This window comes from Podarcis muralis, chromosome 8 (assembly GCF_964188315.1).
Source record: "Podarcis muralis chromosome 8, rPodMur119.hap1.1, whole genome shotgun sequence".
NCBI classification, from domain to species: Eukaryota; Metazoa; Chordata; class Lepidosauria; order Squamata; family Lacertidae; genus Podarcis; species Podarcis muralis.
In genome coordinates, this window is record NC_135662.1 from 35,096,695 (window position 1) to 35,111,429 (window position 14,735).

General features: G+C 42.4%; 1 long non-coding RNA gene across 1 annotated transcript; it reads right to left on the reverse strand.

The window, feature by feature from the left end:
• Positions 1-45: 45 nt before the first annotated feature.
• On the reverse strand, positions 46-9,412 carry LOC144328797 (uncharacterized). Its single transcript, XR_013394090.1, has 4 exons — positions 9,212-9,412; positions 4,758-4,927; positions 4,175-4,328; positions 46-758 (listed from the first exon to the last, which is right to left on the reverse strand). It is a non-coding gene; the product is annotated as an uncharacterized LOC144328797 (long non-coding RNA).
• Positions 9,413-14,735: the final 5,323 nt, after the last annotated feature.

The window sequence follows — 14,735 nt, forward strand, 5'->3', positions numbered from 1 at the left end:
GAAAAATACACTAAAATGTCACATATTAAAAACTTCCCTGAAGGCTTGGATGAACCCCGAGTCAAATCAGGAAGCCTGTGGACTGTTTTCAAAAACCACTGAATTGCAGTGTGTACTGAATTCTGTGACCAGTGCAGACCCCTAATGCAGACATATGTACTCATGAAATCTGGCTGCTTGCATAGTTTCATTCTATTTGTATAAGCAGCTCCTTTGGATCATGTTTCACATGTATGCTGCAAAAGTACATCTGGTAGAAATTCCTGGAGACTAATAAAAATCTGCCAATATGATTTAATATTTGTTCGTTAAATGTGTTTATTGTTTTATGAAAGGAGAACATCAAGGGGAGAAATGAATATCAAGAGCCATTTGCATGTGAAATATTACTGACGATTATGAGAGCTGATTAATATTTCTGAATTATTAAGTCTGACAATATAATCATGCATTTCCCCTTGTTTCTTCTGTTGGCACCAGATGTTTAATGCAGGGTAAAATGAGACTGTAATATACTCTGTAATTAATGGCTGGAAAGCACAAAAGTATATACTCCAAATTTATATGACTATGAAGATGTTTTTGTTCCATTAGTATGAATAAACAGATGTTCTTTTGAAGAATGTTCACTTGACATGTCTCAAAATCCCCCTGGGAAGTGTGGATTTTAGGGGATTTTCCATGACAAAAGAGCTAAGTTTGTTTTTTACAGAATATAAACCGTGGCTTTGTGGTTAGTCAGCAGTCTTCCTTTAGCACTGGAAAAAGACACGAAAGAGTAACAGCAAGTTTAATATGAATATGGGTGGATGTGGAAGTGTGTAAAATTCTCAGATTCCATTGATTTGGAGCAGAGTAATAATTTCAATGTAGAATGCAGTGTATTTAAACACAGACACAGACACAGACTTAAATTTAAATTCTTAAAATATGTTTAGTCTCTCTGCTTAAAAACAGTTAGTACAGACAACCACTTTGCATATGATAGCTCCCAATTCAGTTGTATTAATTTCATTGTGATATGGGACTGAATACAGAAGCCCCCTAGCCTGGTGTCTCTTGATGGTGCAAAATGGTGTAAGGGGTAGCCTTGTTCTACCACTGCTCCATAGGGTTCCTCTACATGAGGGGGAAATCCTAATTGGGTCAGGATTTGTCCTATGTACATACATGAGTACATCATGTTGATCCCCTTGACATGGCTTGCAAATGTGCAGCCATGAGTATTGCTGATCCATGCCATTATTGGGATGGGACAGGGCTAGCTATGCATGCATGCTTGCAGTACATGAGGGGATTCATGTGAATGCCCCTCATTTTCCTGCCACAGATAGAATATAAACCTCATGTCAAGATTGCACAACACCTTTCACAGCAGTTATTGTGGTGAAGTGAAATTGACATATTTCACCCCAATCATCTTGAGGCACAACATGTTGAATAAACAGTGAACGTAAGAGTCTGTCTGCCACTTCCTTCCTTTAACAACACTGACTCACTAACTCCTTCTACATTTAAATAGCTTCCCCTATCCTTTATTGCACAATCTGCTAATTTGGGGAGGGGGGAGAACAGCTGTTTGGTAGACAGCTGTTTCGTTTAACAAACAACTGAGAAAACTGCTCTCTTGGATGCAGTAAACAAACAGGAAAAATTTTGATTTAAAATTGTTGGGACTCGTGCAATTGCACTGCTGTGTGGGCTGTGATGAGGCACGGGAGCACATGAATGCACACTCCACTCCTGTTGTGTCTTAAAAGCATCTTTCTCAGCAATACATTTCACCCCCTTTTTTGGCAAGCACTTTAACTCACTGAGTTTATAAATTAATCCTGGGGTTTGAGTGGCTTCTAATGGGGAATACAGGGTTTCTTCTATCCATTGCAAACCTGTACAAAAACTCTCATGCTCATGAAACAGAAAAACCCTGGCTTAGCAGTCCACTTAAGGTAAAACACTCATTGTTAGCAATCACTTGCATCACTGAGATGGAGAAGTGAGCCTATTCTTGTGAAGCAGGGTAAAATTACTTGGTGAAACCATTCATCCCAAAATTCTGCAGCCTGCTTTTTTCAGGATTAGATGGGTAGCACATGTCCAAGATGTGAGCAATTCAGCAGTCCTGGTTCTACTATTTTGGGGACAACGTGGAGACAAGAGATCCAATGAAGGCAGCACATAGCAGCCACTATTAATCAAACTCTTCTTGGCCAGGAGCACCCTTAGCTAGATCACTATGTAGTAAAGAAGATCTAGGCTGTCATGGATTAGAGGATGGTGGCTGCGGATCAAGAATGAAACTCCTCTTGAGACATTTGAATGCTATTGCCAGTCAGATAATAGATAATATTGAGTTAAATGGGCCAGTGGTCTGACTCGTATAGCAGGTCTTTCTATCTTACATTGTAAAAAACCAGAGCTCTCCATGTTTCTTTGTGCTATAGCAATTTGCAATTTATGGACCAGGGGCAATCTGGTTTGGTTTTTCAGTCTGATTTGTAGAAAATCTCCCCCTTCCAGTTCTTATCAATTTTCATGGCTGTTGAGCTATCCAATCTTTAATAACAAATCAGAAAGATGTCTGAAATATCATTAGACTATGCCACCATATGGCTGAGATTAAAAATGAATACAACTACAGCACATCTGTCAAAAGCAACTTACTATTTAATGAGAAATCAGAACTCAGAGATAAAAAGTCTTTGTTTCCCTAGTTGCAATACAGATTTATTTCTCTTGGCCATCTGGTCAACTGGGGTATTGTTTCGATTCAGACATGTGACTGCAGGGGTGTCACAGCAATTATGCTGGGATGCAATGAATATCCTAAGTTTTGCGGGTTACAGTATATACTGACTACATATGTGTACGTTTCAAATCAGGGTAGGTTTGGTTGCTACTGTTCAGGTGATGAATTATACAGAACTGGAAATAAAGATTCCTGAAGAGATAGTATCTTTGTTATTTCTTAGGTTTTGCATTGTACATTTAATAGTGCTCACTTTGTGGCGATCAGAGCATGTATTCAAGAAACTCTTGCCAATCTGTAAGCTGCTTAATGCAACTTAAAGGTAAAGGTAAAGGTACCCCTACCCGTATGGGCCAGTCGTGTCCGACTCTGGGGTTGCACGCCCATCTCGCTTAAGAGGCCAGGGGCCAGCGCTGTCCAGAGACACTTCCGGGTCATGGGGCCAGCGTGACAAAGCTGCTCTGGCGAGCCTGCACCAGAGCAGCACACGGAAACGCCGTTTACCTTCCCGCTATAAAGCGGTACCTATTTATCTACTTGCACTTGGGGGTGCTTTCGAACTGCTAGGTGGCCAGGAGCTGGGACCGAACGACGGGAGCTCAACCCGCCATGGGGATTCGAACCGCCGACCATACGATCGGCAAGTCCTAGGCACTGAGGTTTTACCCACAGAGCCACCCGCAGCTTGACAGTGTATATACTGCAGGTGTACATCAGCTCTGTGTGGCAAATTGAGGGGATTTAGTGGTCTTCCCTACCTTTCTGAATCAAAGAGAGATGTCAATTCCCCCCTCAAGTGAGATCAGCATCCTCTGGAGGGGGTTCTTGTGCCTCTAAATTTATGGTGCTTTTTAGATTGCCTGTTACTGTGAATGGGGAACATAGAGATTCACATTTCAAAGGATACCTGTGCTTCGCTTTGTGCATTGTTTGGTTAGATGCAAATTAGGTGAGTTCATATTAAAATGTGAACCAATGGGAAATTGCCCCCCATTCCTAGCCAGGACCCACACCAGCCATTTGAGAGGATTGATTTGTCCAGCAGTTTAAAAACAAATGTGCCCACTTAAGTGGTTTGTGATCACAGCCCATATGCTCTAAAATAATGCAACTGCTTTGCCTTTGGAGGGCTATAAATACATAAAAAGCTGTCTTCAGAACTTCCCCTAACCTCAGTTGTACTTTTCAAGGATGTATTGTGTGATCTAACTGATAACAAGCCAGTTTTTGTTTACCTGCCCCCCCAAAGATAAGCTGCTCTAGGGTTTGTGTCAAGATAACTTACCTTGCTTAACTAGCTATGCCCTGAGATACTGAAAGAACCAAAAGGTTTAGTAAGAGATGCAGTTTTTTAAAGTCTGCTTAAAGTCAGGCATTTGCGTCTGTTCCATTGTGAGCACACCCTTTGTGACAGGTTTTGCTTACCTCCATAAGCTTTAGGTCAATATGGCTGACCTTGCCAACGAGACGAGTGCAGAAGCAGATTCTGATTTCAATTACATCCAAACCAATTCAACTTGAGCCAAAGTAGGGTCCAAGAGCCTCTTCCATCATCGTTTAGCCAATCAGCAGAAGGCACCTACGATGGAAGAACAGGTTGGTATACCATCTGCAAATGGGGTTTTATTTTCTGAGGGAATATTCACTCTGACTGCTAGGTATATCTACTCAATTTAGCTTGTATTGGTTTTTTGTTTCGGTTTGTTTGTTTTTGCCTACTACAACACCTAAGATTGATCTCCCATTTTGTTAATATAAAAATGCTGTTCACAAAGCAGCAACTAATCATCACAATCAAAGTGAAAGTCATTAAGAAAATAGCAGCCAAAAATCAACTGAGTACTGTTTAAGTTCTTACCACATTCTCCACACACACACCCGACTCATAATCCTTCACTCTTTTCAGCTCATTAAAATACATATACACATAATTCCCTGTGGCAGCAGCTTCCTTCTGAAGGTTCTTAGCTCTGGAGGGTGGGACAAGGCAGGTGGAAAAAGCCATTACCTGCTGGCCAGGACAGAGTCTTTCTCTCTTCACAGTTCTTCCTCTCTTTGGAATGATTCTTATGGTGGCATCTGTGTGGGAAATTTCTTGACTCAGCTGATTAATTGTGTGGGTTTTTCTGACATGCAGGAGTCAGGTAGAATCTAATATCCAGACATGATCCCCCAAACCTAAGTGATAATAGAGCAAAGCATAGCCATAACTGTGCCTTGTTTGGAGTATGCGCTAAGCAGTTTTGAAACATACATGGGAGCAGTTATGTCCTGCTGTGGTTGGAGCCATCCAGATGATGGAGGATTGGTGGGCTTAGGCACCAGTGGCAATAACAGCAGTTAAAGCAGTTGTTCTATGGGTTAGTCACAAATCTTCATGAAAGGAAAGTATCCTCCCACCTGCAGTACAGATGGGGAACCTGTGGCCTAATTTCATGCATCTGAACACTGGGCCCATTCTTGTTCTTTGGAACACTACTCTGGGAACCAATTCCTCTTCCATGCTTGCTCTGTCTATCTGTCTGTCTCTCGCTCTGGGGCCACATGAAAGCAATTGACTTTTCATGTGGGTCAGTGGACCTTCATAGAAAATGTCCTCCCCCACTCCTACCCTTCCTTATAGTTCATGTGGGAGACATTTCCATTTGAGTTGGAGAAGGAGGATACATGTCTATGTGGAGAGAAAAACTCTCTGAGAAAGGTGAGGAGGAAGAGGGAGGAAGCAGCAGAGAAAAAAAGGTGAATGATGGAAAAGGGGATGTGGAAAACCAATTTGAAGAAGCAAATTCACACTATCCCTTTTCTGACTATTGGCACATGAACCTATCAACACAACTCAAAAAAATCTTTGAAAAGGAAGCCAAACTGCAAGATGATGAGATTCAATCTAGGCACATGCTGTAGTGTTGACAGAACCAGCTCACCTCACTTTCATGCGCTGAAAAAGCCACTACATACTAATTTCACCATGTACAAAGATGACCATATGGATTGGCTCTAAGTTACCCATTTTGAAAACTGGAGAAATTTATACTGAAGAAACAAACTAAGGTGAGAGAGCATGCATCACATGCAAATAAGAAAGAACAGAATGTTGCATTGAGTATGAGTTATATATGCATATGGCTAGCAAGGGCATCTGGTGTCTTTTCCTTTTCTATCATATTGAGAAGAGGAACACAAGGTGGAATTTACCCAGGCATAAACAAATCTTTTAGCTGTAGGGGGAACAGAAGAGTGCAGTTTTGATGAGATACTGGAAGAAGAACCCACATTGGCTTTGCTGCAGATGCAATGAAAGTTACAAGAGTCAGCAAGCACATGAAGCCTCAAGAGGACATGTGCTAGAGATGACCTTAACACTAAAAGAAAAAAATTCCCAAAGAATGACAATAGGCCTGATTTTCCCTGTTCCATGCAAGTATATGAGATAGCAGTTGGGGACTGAGTGAAAGAGCCAGAAGGATAGCCTAGGATAAAGCAAGATGAAAGCCACAGTGGTTGCAGAGGTAATTAATAATAATAATAATAATAATAATAATAATAATAATAATGGACTGTGTATTTTTCTCTTCCCCCTCCCCCCACACACAGAGAGAGAGAGGGGGAGGGGGGGAGAGAGAGAACTGGTGCTGCCACCGCTTACAGCAACAATATTCTGCTTTTCAGCAGCATGTACAGAAGTCCTCATGTGCAGCATTATATGTGTACCCAGTGCTTTTTTCTGGGGGGGACACAGGAGTATGCATACCCCTAAACATTTTGTGAATCTAAGTCTGGCCTCATTGAGGGGCAGTATTTCAATATGAGTATGAAAATGAGAGTACCCCTAAACATTTTTTTAAAGAAAAAAAGCACTGTGTGTACCCCATAGCTGATGGGGGTGCCTTTATTTCCACTTTCAAAATAGGAAAGATAGAGACTGAAAGTATCCATCTTCTACTGGTAAATTACTTTTATGCTGCAGTGCTGAGGTGATTGCCACAATCACCTGAGGATAAATCCCACTGCACTCAGTGAGACTTATTTCTGAGTGACTATGTCTTGTATTGCACTGTTTAAAAGCTCAAACTACTGAATCTTTGCAAAGGCAAGTGTTAACAATAGAGGACATAAAAAATGTAGCTGCGATGTGACTTTCATATCACTTTGGCTCTTGTTCTTTCTCATTTGCCGTAGCGCCTGTGAGAATAAGGGAACGGGGCAAATTCAAAGGTTGATGATAAGCAGAGGGGCTGGTCCTTGAGGTTCTTCATTAGCAAAGAATGCATCACATTTCCAGACAGTGCTTTTGCTGAACATGCTATGCCATCTGCTCTGGAGGCTTTTGGTTTCATTTCAGACACAACTGGCTCCAGCCCATTTTCAGCAGTTGATGAAAAAAAAAAGTTTCTCAAAATGAATGAGCATCCCAAAACACAAATCACTTTTTTTTTTTTTTTTGCAAATTTTATGGTAAAGTTTCAAAACAGTGCAGAGGGAGAGACCGTATGTGTGTAGCCCTAAAGGGCTTACAGATTCCTATTGTAACTCATTGATTCCTGCAGTGCATAGTTTCATCTGAATGTTTCAAAACAGCATTGATCATTTTATAGTATGCACGACCTTTTTTAAAAAAATAAGTGTTGAATGCTACAACTGCTGGCCTGAAAGCACTTCGGCTGACAGAATCCTACTGATACTTATGAGGTTCCGGCAGAACAAGTAGCTCTAGGAGAATAGCCAAAAGGCACATGGTGGGGGGGGGGGGTTGGGGGGGGAGGAGAGAATGTAATTCAAAATCTCAGACAATTTATGTGCTACCATTAAAAATAGGCATGAAACTTCAGCAACTGGCGAGGCTGAAATGAAGGCTGGCAGAAGCTCATAATGCATATAGATATGCTTACACTTGGCCAAGCACAGCACTCACAAGAGCCAAAGTTGCTGTGCTGGGGGCATCCATATTTGTTTAATTGCATGTAACGTATAGGATGGGAATGAGGAGTGGGGCTTTAACATCAAGAGAAGTGAACAGGTGAGGGGACGGTGACCTTAAGGTCAACCTTATGTTCCTATACTCCTTTGTCTTGAGAACTTTTCAAATCTGTCCTCCTTCCTAGTGCTAGAACTGGTTTCGAAGCAAAGTGCACAAATAAAAGTGTGTGTGTGAGTGTGTGTGTGTGTGTGTGTGTGTGTGTTCAGACTGGTTTCATAATTAAAAGGTCAATATAAATTTAAATGCAAAAGTGGAACAAAAGTAGCAGAATGAAAATGTTACACAAAAATGCCAGGCATGGGACTGGGACTTAAATTAAAAACAAATAAACAGATGAAGTGTAACTTTGTACAAACAGATAAAGTGTAGCAACTGCTCACTGAAGGATGAGTTGTGTTTTCATTGATAACTGTAGTTTGGATTTGTTTTGACTGTTATTTTTATTCTAAAATAAAATAGCAGAAAAATGTAATGCGAGCAGGCCACACAATGTGCTGCAATGCTTGGGGGGGGGGGGAGTCTCCTTCATCTGGCACTGGAATGACCACACAATTGGTGCCAGGGAAGCCTCCATTTGGTGAAAATTCCTCACCCACATCGTATATTCAAAGCCCCCTTATGCCACTCTAAGGTTGTGGCTTCCCCAAAAGCATGCTGGGAACTGTAGTTCTTAATAAACTATAGTTCCCAGGATAATATGGAGGAAGTCATGGCTTTTAACTTCTTCCCTATATTCCAGCCTTCCTCTCAGAGGATCCCAGGACAGCAATTATCCTTAAAAAAAACATTCTAGAAACATTTTAATGTTTAATCATCTCAGTCAGTGAATTCAGTGTTGCTGGAACAAAATCTTTCAGCCATCAAATGCCTTGTTAAACAGGAATGTTTTTTAAATTCTTCCTGAAAGTCAAGAATGAGGGAGACAGAAATACCTCACCAGGGAAGGAGGCCATCCCAGAAGGAGAGAATCATCCCTGTCACCTTAGGAGCCAACTCCTAGGGGCCAAGAGGGCTGCCCCCCCCCCAAGGTTGATGGACATTGCCATTCAAATGGTGTATGTGCAGCATGTCATGTGAACGATTATGTGGGATGGGACTTACCTCCCCCACAATATTTCATTCAAGTTAACACCTCTGCCTGTCACAGGTCAACACCAAACAGGGAGCCCTGAGCAGTGGCACCAGTCACAAGGCCTCATCTGCTGATTGCAGGGTCTGAAAGCACAGACACACAAGAGATGTGGCTTCCCTAGTCATGTTCTAGCCTCACCATAAATTTGTATGAACGTTGCTTTAAAAATTCCATGATGTACAAGGTAATCTGGAGGACAACAGTGTTTTCAGCTGTATTCCCCTCTGATAATATAGAAAAGACACCTGTTTTAGTTCCTGGATGCTAGCTTTACAGGGGAAACATTTCAGTTTTTTTCTCCCTCTTGAAGACCAGTACTGTATTATGGCAGGTTTATTATAATACCACTTACCCTGCTTTGTGATCAGCTCCTGTTAATTTGTGGTGCAGGAAATCAAAATTTAAAATTTATCATTTTTTAAAAAAACAAACAAACACCCCACATTTTCTATACATTTCTTGTTAGGCATCTGTCCTATTATTGCCATATACAGTGGTACTTCTGGTTACAAACTTAATTTGTTCCAGAGGTCCGTTCTTAACCTGAAACCTGTTAGAGGCAGTTTTTCTTCTGGTGGCAGATGATGAGACCACGAGACCGGTGTAAAACACTCAAACAAAGGTTTTATTACAGCTATACAAAAACAACAAACACAAAGCAGGTGGGTGTTCTTTCTCTGCAGGCAAAATTCAAACTGTGACTTCTTTTCTTTTATACATATCACCAGCTGTGTCTAATCAGCCTAGAAAACCACACCCAGAACTCACAGAAAAGGGTTCTTAAAGCTGTCTGCACCCCTTTAATCTTTCTTGATGGATGATATCTAACAAAACTGTTCTTAACCTGAGGTTCCACTTTAGCTAACAGGGCCTCCTGCCGCCGCCATGCAATTTCTGTTCTCATCCTGGGGCAAAGTTCTTAACCTGAAGTAATACAGTGGTACCTTGGGTTACAGACGCTTCAGGTTACAGACTCTGCTAACCCAGAAATAGTACCTCAGGTTAAGAACTTTGCTTCAGGATGAGAACTGAAATCGTGCTCCAGCGGCACAGCAGCAGTGGGAGGCCCCATTAGCTAAAGTGGTACCTCAGGTTAAAGAACAGTTTCAGGTTAAGAATGGACCTCCAGAATGAATTCAGTTCTTAACCTGAGGTACCACTGTACTTCTGGGTTAGCAGAGTCTGTAGCCCGAAGTGTTTGTAACCCAAGGTGTTTGTAATCCGAGGTACCACTGTAAAGCAGGATGTGGAGTGTTTCAGTGTTTAATGCTTCCCTTTGGAGAACTGCCAAGGTCTAAGTGAAACCTTTTCCATAGGTGATTCATTATTTCTTCATCTGTTGCAAACATTGTGTGACAATTACAGGGCAAACATTAGTTGTATTTTAAAAATATCTTTTTTGTTGTCTTCCTTTTCTTCTGCCTAGTATGGAAATATCATTAGCTATTTTGCAGAATGGGTCACGTAAGTTTAAATCAGTTATACATCACCAGTGACTTGGCTCAATGCAGACTATGTTACACAATTCAACTGAAAAAGTCAACTGGAACAGGAAGGGCAAAAGCCACACTTGAATGCAGACTGGCCAAAAAAAAAATAAAAAAATTCTTCTTACATCCTTGAAACTCTTGCTTGTTATTTGCAGCTGACATTCTGCATTTGACACAAAGTTAACATTTCATTCAGGTTTGCATTGAGTGTGAGGTGTTAAAACCTCCATTTCCCTTTGCTCTCTCTCTCTCTCTTGCATTCCCCAGGGGGATGTTGGCAGCCTGCTAAAATATTCAATGAACCAAAAACATTCCAAAGAGCTGCAGGTCCCAACCTCACCTCCCACCCGCCTCCACATGTTCAGCCCTAGCAGCCACTTCTGCTGCCATTACATGAATGGAGCTGCCAAATATATATTCAGCAAGAAGGGGAGAAGTAGGATGAACTGGGCTTTCCTTGACCCAGAAGCACAGAAATCACTGTCATACTTTGGGTTCACCTGCTCAGTGGTTTGATCTATGGGACAGATAGCGAAGCTGTAGCCCTACAGATAGTACTGAAATCTCTGGCTGCAGCTGATGGGAGTTGGGCCTGACCCACACTACAGCACTTTAACAGTCATCGTTTTACCCAAATAATTCTGGGAAGTGTCATTCGTTGAAGGTGTGGGGATATGTTGGGAGACTCCTATCCCCCTCACAGTACTACAATTCTCCAAGTTCCCTGGGATTTGAAAAGGGCCGGATTTAGGTTTGATAAGGCCCTAAGCTACTGAAATGAATTGGATGAAAGGGACATCCCAACCTCTTTGCTTTTATGCAGGAAGCACAGGTGGTCATCTAATGTGAGAGACAAGACAGGAAAGGCAGCTAGAGAGCTTCTTTTGCCTGCCATCTCACTTCAAGTTATTTCAAATTTTACCTTTGAAACTGAAGTTGCAGCATATAGATTAGGGATGGGGAACTTCTGGCTCTCCAGATGTTGTTGGACTCCCTTAAGCCCCAGCAAGAAGGAGCAATGCATAGGAATTCTGGGAGTTGTAGTCCAACAATATCTAGAGAACTACAGATTCACTGTCTCTGATATAGATGGTTCCCAGTGTTTAAATTGTATCAACAAGAGCCATATCCTAATTCAAGTCTAATTAAAGCAAAACTATCAATTTACACAGAGCCTGTATTTGGCTCTTTCAAAGAGGATTGCAGCCAAAAAGAACCATAGCAATATCCAATGTTGCACATATTTATGCATAGGGGTCTGCAGCTGGTAGCCCACAGGCCAAATCTAGCCCACTGAGGAATGCTGTCTGGGCCTCAGTTGCCCTCTTTCCTCAGCAAAATGATGAAAGGCAGGCAAACACAGAAGAGCAGTTGAAGGAGAAATATTTCTACATTCCTCACCCAAAGGCAAATTATTAACTCTGATTTTAGGAGATGGAAATATTTGCAGAGGTGATCAGTTTTCCTATGCTAAACATAAACTGGAAATGCTACACAAATGGGGGCGGGGGCGGGACAGATGGTCAGTATTCTGGCTACTTATGCAAGACAGGTTAGATTTTAAGCTACAAAACAAGAAAAATGCATTAGGCCCGACCTCTAAAGAGTGACATCTTAATCTCATAACAGCAAATTATTTCTACACAGATATGTGAAGGTTATCTGCTAGATCTAGATCATTTCATAAGAAGAAAATCTGATTGCTGTTCCTTACCCTTTAACTCAATCTCTTCAATGCACCTGAAAATGTGGTCCCTGAGGGGAATCCTTCCCTGGTGCACTCTGCCCCCTCTCACCCCATAACTAGGCTTGAAAAAAACCTTCTGTAGCCAATAGAAGGCTTCTTTAGTTTGTAAATATGCTTGCAGAACCTGAAAGGCTGGTAAACCCTGATGTGCATGCAAACCTGTGTATCATATAGGTATGCTCACTACAGAATTAGGAGCAGCTGCAACTCCTACTGAGTGTACTGGCTGTCAATGTGAATAGTGAATAGTCCTGGAGATAAAGAGCAATGAGGAATCAAACCTGGTGCTTGGCCAGAGATACGGATCAAGCATGCTGCTGGTCTACCAAGCACACTGTTGCCCAGTGGCATCCCTAACCAAGCTGGCAGAGATAGTGTCTGGGTTGCAGGACCCCAAAAAGATAGTCCTGCATGACTTCAATATCCACATGATGGCTGTGGGGGCAGCTTGAGACTTCATGGCCTCCATAACAACGATGGGTCTCTCTTAGATGGTCACACCAGGCAAGACACACACTCAATGTGATCTTTGCTCTAAGTGGTATGAGGGATGGGGGAGAGCAATGTCATCCATATTGAATCTAATGATAACTGTAGCAGTTTGTCAGGGATGGGCAGGAGCCCGAGGAGTGGGCGGATGTGCAGGCAGAGGTGGCAAGGGAGCAGGAGCAGGATCCAGGAAAGGGGCCAGCAATTTGTGGGGTTCTGTGCCACCTGTAAGGGTAGTGGAAGAGGGGAGTCAAGTTGAAGAGACATGGCAGCCAGAGAAGGGAGTGTGGGAGGCAGGAGAAGGGTTGCAGTGAGTCTCAGAGGTGGAAGAGGCAGTGAAGGTCCCAGACAGAATAGTCCCTTTGGAATATCCCCTGTCCTCCCTTCTGCTGTCTCCATGCACAAGTGGGTGTTTAAAGTGATGGAGCAGCTGGAGCTGCTGGTCAGGAGGAGTCATAAGGTGCTTGCACGCACTATGTCAGACAATGGGGAGGGGGCATTAAGTAAGATGACCGTGCTGTTGCTCCAACACATCCAGATCAGAGCACAGAACTAGATAGCTAGTTAGCAGGTGCAGAACTGATGTAACTGTGGGAAATATTCGGCCTCATATAACCAACATGCAAAACTCTAATTAATGCACGAAAGGATTAAGACCATAGAGTAAGCTGTCCTGCCAGGTTTAGCTAGGTCACACCCCCTCACTGTTGGAGAAAGGGTTACCAAACTCTTTGTTCTCTCACTTTCCACCATCACTTTCCTTCTACAATGTGATCCCTTTCACTGAGGATGTCTAAGCTAGATGCGCTAAGCTTAGCCCACATGGCTTTCGAAAGCCATCTCTGTGTTTCTACACAAATAATATAGAAGCTCCTAGCATTTTTGGAAACTAAGTTGTACTGCCTGTCTTTTCTTGCTGCTATATGGAAAAGCACGTGAATCTGACCTTTGAAGAGATTGTAAGTAAACCTTTTTCAACTTACCAAAAGTATGGACTCTTTCTATGCTAAGGGAAAATAGGAGTGCCATGGTGTTTGGGATACAGTGTATATTTCTGGTCCCTTCAACTCTAAAACGACATTGTAGAGCTGGAAAGGGTTCAGAAAGGGGCAACCAAAATGATCAAATAGTTGAAGTGAATCCTCCATGAGGAAAGGTTGCAGTTTTTGGAACTTTTGTTAGTTTAGAGAAAAAATGAGTCAGAGGTGACATGTATAAGATTATGCAAGAGCATTGAGAAAGTGGCCAGAGAAATGATTTTATCCCTCTTTCTGCACACGAGGTTGAGATGTTCACTGAACTCTCTGCTATGACCCCCAGGTCTCGCTCCTGGTCAGTCCCTGCCAGTTCAGACTCCACTTAACTCATGTTAAGTGGTATATCAAATTGTACCTTGTTAAAAGCTTTTTGAAAGTCCAAGTATGCTATGTCGGCCAGATCACAAGCTTGTTGACAGCGCAGTCTTTAGCATATGCGCCGTTGGGGTGCGAAGATCTGCCCAGTGCTCCCAAATTTAATATAGCCCCCCCCAATTAACTTTTATTATGCATATGTCAGATACCACGCTTACGCCTTATCTCTTGTTTACAAAAGAAGGGAGGAAAAAGAAACAAACTTTTTTATTTGCTCATTTATTTACAATACACTTATACAGTGGACGCTCGGGTTGTGAACGTGATCCATACGGGAGGCACATTTGCAACCCGCAGCATCCGCAACCTGCAGTGCCACGTCTGCGCACGTGCAAGTTGAGATTTGGCACTTCTGCGGATGCGCAAAGCGCGATTTAGTGCTTCTGTGCATGTGTGAGCACCGAAACCCAGAAGTACAGTGGTACCTCGGGTTAAGTACTTAATTCGTTCCGGAGGTCCGTTCTTAACCTGAAACTGTTCTTAACCTGCAGCACCACTTTAGCTAATGGGGCCTCCTGCTGCTGCCGTGCCGCCGGAGCACGATTTCTTAACCTGAAGCACTATTTCTGGGTTAGCGGAGTCTGTAACCTGAAGCGTATGTAACCTGAGGTACCACTGTAACCTGTTTCGGTACTTCCAGGTTTTGGCACATCCGTAACCCGAAAACCCGCAACCTGAAGCGTCTATAACCTGAAGTATGACTGTACTTAAGTATGCAACACCACCACACAAACTTAT